Genomic DNA, 5,150 nt, shown 5'->3' with positions numbered 1-5,150 from the left:
GCCACATGAAGTGACATTTTTTTGAAAGCATATTTCTACCTATAATGATACAATTAATTTTCCTAGCTCAGTGAGATGGTCAGGAACAGGATGGGAAAATGACCTTGGGATATACTCTCTACTATAATTTTCTGCTGAGTGTTGTCTCATACAGAACTGACTCTCATGGCTTGGCAACTCTGGAAACAGAGTTTAGCCTGTGCTTGCACGTTGCTCAGTATGCACAGGAATGAGCTTTACAACAGCAAAGAACTCCCTGTCCGCTCAAAGGTGCACATTGCTCCTAGTTTTTCACCACTTCTGAACTGACTTACTTCTTTGCATCCAGTGGCAATTCCCCTTATTCAAAAAATAATTCATGATTTAAACCAATATGCTTAATTGTGTGGACAAGGACACAATACCCAGCAATTTGGAAAACACAAAAGTACTTGCTCTGTTATTTTGCTTTATCCCCAGGCATTTGACTTCTTTATTTTCTTTATGCCTAGCTGTTCTTACCATCTTTCTTTTCTTGCAAGTGACTAACCTTTCAGAGCTCTAGAGAATATGTCATTTGCTTCTGTTTAGAAGGGAGAGAATAAATAAAAAAATAATCTAAACAGATATACATCCTCATTGCTTTATTCTTTTCTTATTTCTCAAGGGATGGATATCTGCAACATTCTCAACTTTTAGGCTAATTTTTTAAACTCCTTTGCCATAGTTCTTCAAAATAATGCATCTATTTCTGCATCTACATCCTAAATCACATGCTAGCAACAGTGATATGCTGCAGAGTGGTATCTGTTTTAATCTAGGACCAAGACATTTCCTGCAGATTGCCCCTGCCTTGCCTCACAAAAATCTCTCCATGGAAGCATTCAACAGTTTTTGATTTGCGAAGTGCTAACTAGTGAAGGTATAAATCATTTACAGCAAATTTAGGCCTACTATCAAGCAGTTACCTGTCACAGGTGCCTTTGAAATGGCCCACAGACTGAAGAGTGTTTCTACACAACATATGTTTGGGATCAAAACCCATTTTTTTTCTCCTGTGATTAATTATTTATCCGTATACTGGCAGATGGAAAACAGAAGATCATTTATTCTGTGTGCTGGGTTTTCCTGCAGTCTAGAACACTAGAAGCAGGCAGGCAGCATGGTCAGTGCTATGTCATGATCTTCCAGTTCTGGCTTGTGGAGACCTTTTGATGTGACTATCACTGAACTGTAGTTGTCCTCGGCTTCAGAATGGGCTTGTTGAAGCTAGTCATCAAATGGGCTGATTTCAGAGCAGCCTTGAGCCAACCCTCAAATCAGAGAGAGGGAATATTTGTAATTTGACTGGTGCTCAATTACTTATCTCACAAAAATGAAAATTCACTTGCAAACAGTGAAATTATATAGTCCCAGGAACACCCCTCCCCCCCATTTTCTTTCCATTAAAGGGTAACTATTAACAGCTATTTAAAGCAGTCTTACTCTTTTCCCACATTAGAAACCATGTTCTGGAAAACTCGGACACAACAGGAGCCAAAGTTTACTCCCAACTCACATTTTATACCTCATACTATGAGGTCAGCTGGACTGATGCAGCACTTTTGCAAACAATGAAGTTTTGCTGATTTATGCCAAGAATCTGGATTAGCATACTAATTTTATTGCTTTTAATATCAAATATGTTCTTAATTTTCCTTATATTTTATATATTTTCCTGGTTAAAATTGTCTACTCCTAATTACTGCTAACACATTTAGAGTTGTGATAATAATTACGGATTTTGCTGTTTAAATGTAAGTAGTATGGAAAATAAACCACGCTTCTTTGTTGTCAAGAGTGGGAGAAAAGACATTAGTAATTTATTTTATAGTATGAAAAAGGCAACCCTAACTTATTAAAGAAAGAAACCCACAGAACACTTCCTAACTCATGAACCAAACAGAAGAGGTTTACAGGGCAACATTAGTGCTACTTTTTGCAGCAGTCTGCAACTTCCTCTGGCATTACTGAGATAGAAATCTGAGTGCTTACATAAAGCTGAGTATAGTTTCAAAATAGATCACCCAACAAACTGTAAAGTGATAAATACACAAAGGAATTGAAATAATACAAAATAAAGTATCGACATTTTAAATGAAGCTAGTCCAGCAAACGCCAGGATCTATCCATATCACCAAGACCTCCAGCAGACCTTCAAGTTTCTACAAGTACTTTAGAATATGTATCTGACTTCTGTTATATTTCTGCACCAAAGCTGAGCATTAAATTCTGAGAGCAGAAGAGATCTCAGTGGCACTGTTCAATGATGTTAAGGGTAACTCACCCTTTGCCTAGAGAACTGAGCAGTTGAGTTAGCAACTGAGTATTGCTCACTTAGCAACTGAGTATTTGCCATACTTGACATGAACAAGGACAAGGTGGCCTTTTGAGAAACACTTGTGTAAAGCTTACAGTCTGGAGTACATCCTTGAAAATCTGAAGTAATGTCCCCTGTATATACTTGCAGAGGAGCAATTTAAATCACTCAAGACTGATTAGAAAGGCTGTGATCAGGGACTAAAAAAAGTTCTTGCGTTTAATAAGTCCTAAGCAATGCAGAATACTTATATAATGACACCTTTACCTACAGCTTTACAAAGGCAGCTATTAATACAAATTATTTACTACTTCTATTTCCTTTATGTATAGCGAATCATAAAGCCAGTGTGTACTGTTTGTGTCGACTATGGAACTAAACTTTTATAGCAGGCTTTGGTGGGAAGGCAATGAGACTCTACAACTTTGTATTTTCTGATCTTAATTGAAGTCTGTGTTAAAAAACTTGGTACCCAAAAAAGAAAGTACATAGATAGCTCTGCGAGATAGCAGGATCTTATCAAATTGCTTTTGACCAAGAACTCTTAGATTCCTATTAACATTTGCTGTGATTGGGGAATGCAAAAAGTATAATATAAAAAGAGTTCAGGCCTTTTATTAGGACAGAACTATTATAGCCTTCCTTCTGAAGCGTTATCAAGAGTTTAGAAGGGATAAAAATAACTTGTGTCAAATTTTATATACATATATAAACATATAGATAAAAATACCCTCTTAAATATGCGGATTCCAGAATGAATATTTGACATTGACCTACAGTTTCCTTATAGTATAGCTACAGCTTAGTTCAAGCCAATATTCCAGATGGTTTGTAGGGATGGCAGTAAAGGTGTTTTTTTCCTGTGTTTCAAAATATGGTCTTAGAGTAACAGCTGTTGGTTATAATGGCAACTTAAAAGCCAAGTACCACAGAGGGCTAAGATCTGACTAGCTCTCTTATGGATCAGTTCTTTTATTCCTGGGCTTTTATCCAAAGTGGGGATGCTTCAAAGGATTCTTGTCTTGGTAACCAACAGAACAGACTGCACCTTCTTTCTATATAAATAAGACAGAATTGTTTACTAATTTGATAATAGGATGGACAACAGAATGAAAATGCTTTTGCAAAGGAAATAGTTGACTGATTACCTGGCTGGCTAACAGTGACATTGCTGAAAAATAGACCTGGGAGCTAAAACTGAAAAATGGAAGAGGATGCCTGTGGTTAACACCATGGCCAATGTTTACATACTGGCTGTGTTGGTACCAGTATTTCTATTGTAACTGTTTAAAAGCCTTGAGAGATATTTAGCTCCAACTGCTAAGACTCAGTTGTTTCTACATAGCTTAATAAATATAAATCCAGTACCCGGGTGAGGATTAGTGGGCTTATAGGTATGCAAATATAACTTTCAGTTTTTCATGTTTGTTCAAAAATATTTTTATTCACTGTTAATTTTATGTAGAACCTCTCATGTTTTACTTATCACTTTTCATTTTGGCAAGATTGCATAGCTGGAAGTAGGTGGTGTCCCAGATCAAACACTGCAATTAGCTATTCTCTAAGATACCTTTGTACTAAGGCGGCTAAACAGGCTCATAAAAGATGTCTAAACACTGTACAGTATTGATCTCTTCTGTTACAAGTATGTTTTCTAGGCACAAATAACCTTTTCTATATTGAACCAAAACTTAGTATCTGCTAGTTCTTTCCTTCAGTTGAGGCTAACTGCAGTACTATCAAGCATTTCCGGAACACTGCCACACAATGCTAGAACAGCTTCCAGCTGAGTTCTTTGGAATGCTACTGTAAAGTTGATAAAGATGCAATTAAAACACACAAGAAAAAAAATCTAACTTACAACTTCCAGAAAAAAAAAATCTTGTGTGATCCCCATGAGTTGCCAAAGTGTATAACCTTGGGTTTTGACTTGATACTTCTCAGCTCTAGATGCATTTGATTTTAAAACAAAAAATCCTGTAAAAATAGAGACCAGATCATAAAACTAAAGGTCTAATTCTTCCAGATGTTGAGTGCCTCTGTGCTTTGCATACTTAATGAATACACTTACAGAGGACTTTATTGCTGCAGTAAAATTCCCTATGTAACTTTAGAGGTCACCTGCTCAAAGTCAGCTTCAAAGTTCTTTCCACACTGATCCTGTTTGAGCGCCCTCTAGATCCTTGAGATTTTATTCTTGTGCCACAAGAAGTTTCAGATTAAAAACAATAAATCAATTACACCTCCTGTGATAGGAGCGAAGGAAGGTTTGGGTGCTTTGTGACTCATCCCCAATTCAACTTTGGAAGGCTGAACACTTTCTCAGAAAAGATTTTCAAGCAATCACAGAGAACAGCATCTATCGAGCAGATTAAATTCCTTCCAAGAAGGAATGCTATCAAGTTACCAGACTATGTGACCATCCAATGTAATAGCTAATGAAATGATATCCTTATCTTGCCAAGATCATACTTGATCCTCTGGAAACAGCACCAGATGTTTTAGAAAAAAGTGGAAGAAATCTTTCCATAAGCAATTAAATAACTGACTTCCAAAAGAGTTTTCAAGTAATGTCCAAGATTTATATATTTGATCTTGTGCATCTGCTCAAATTAGTTGATAACTTGATCTCAGTATTCACAAAAATCTGTTAGTTTATGAAGTCCAGATTTTATGCTACTTATGCCTGAAAGTACATGATTATCAGAAGGCAAAGAAATGAACTGAAGGCTCTATGTTAAAAAAAAAATATTGTGAAAAGCTACTCACTGGTTATGCCTGTTAGCTGTCACACAGGATTAATCTCCCTGAC

This window comes from Gallinula chloropus (assembly GCF_964237585.1).
Source record: "Gallinula chloropus genome assembly, chromosome: 4".
Classification (NCBI taxonomy): Eukaryota; Metazoa; Chordata; class Aves; order Gruiformes; family Rallidae; genus Gallinula; species Gallinula chloropus.
Note: the sequence above shows the minus strand (reverse complement) of the source record.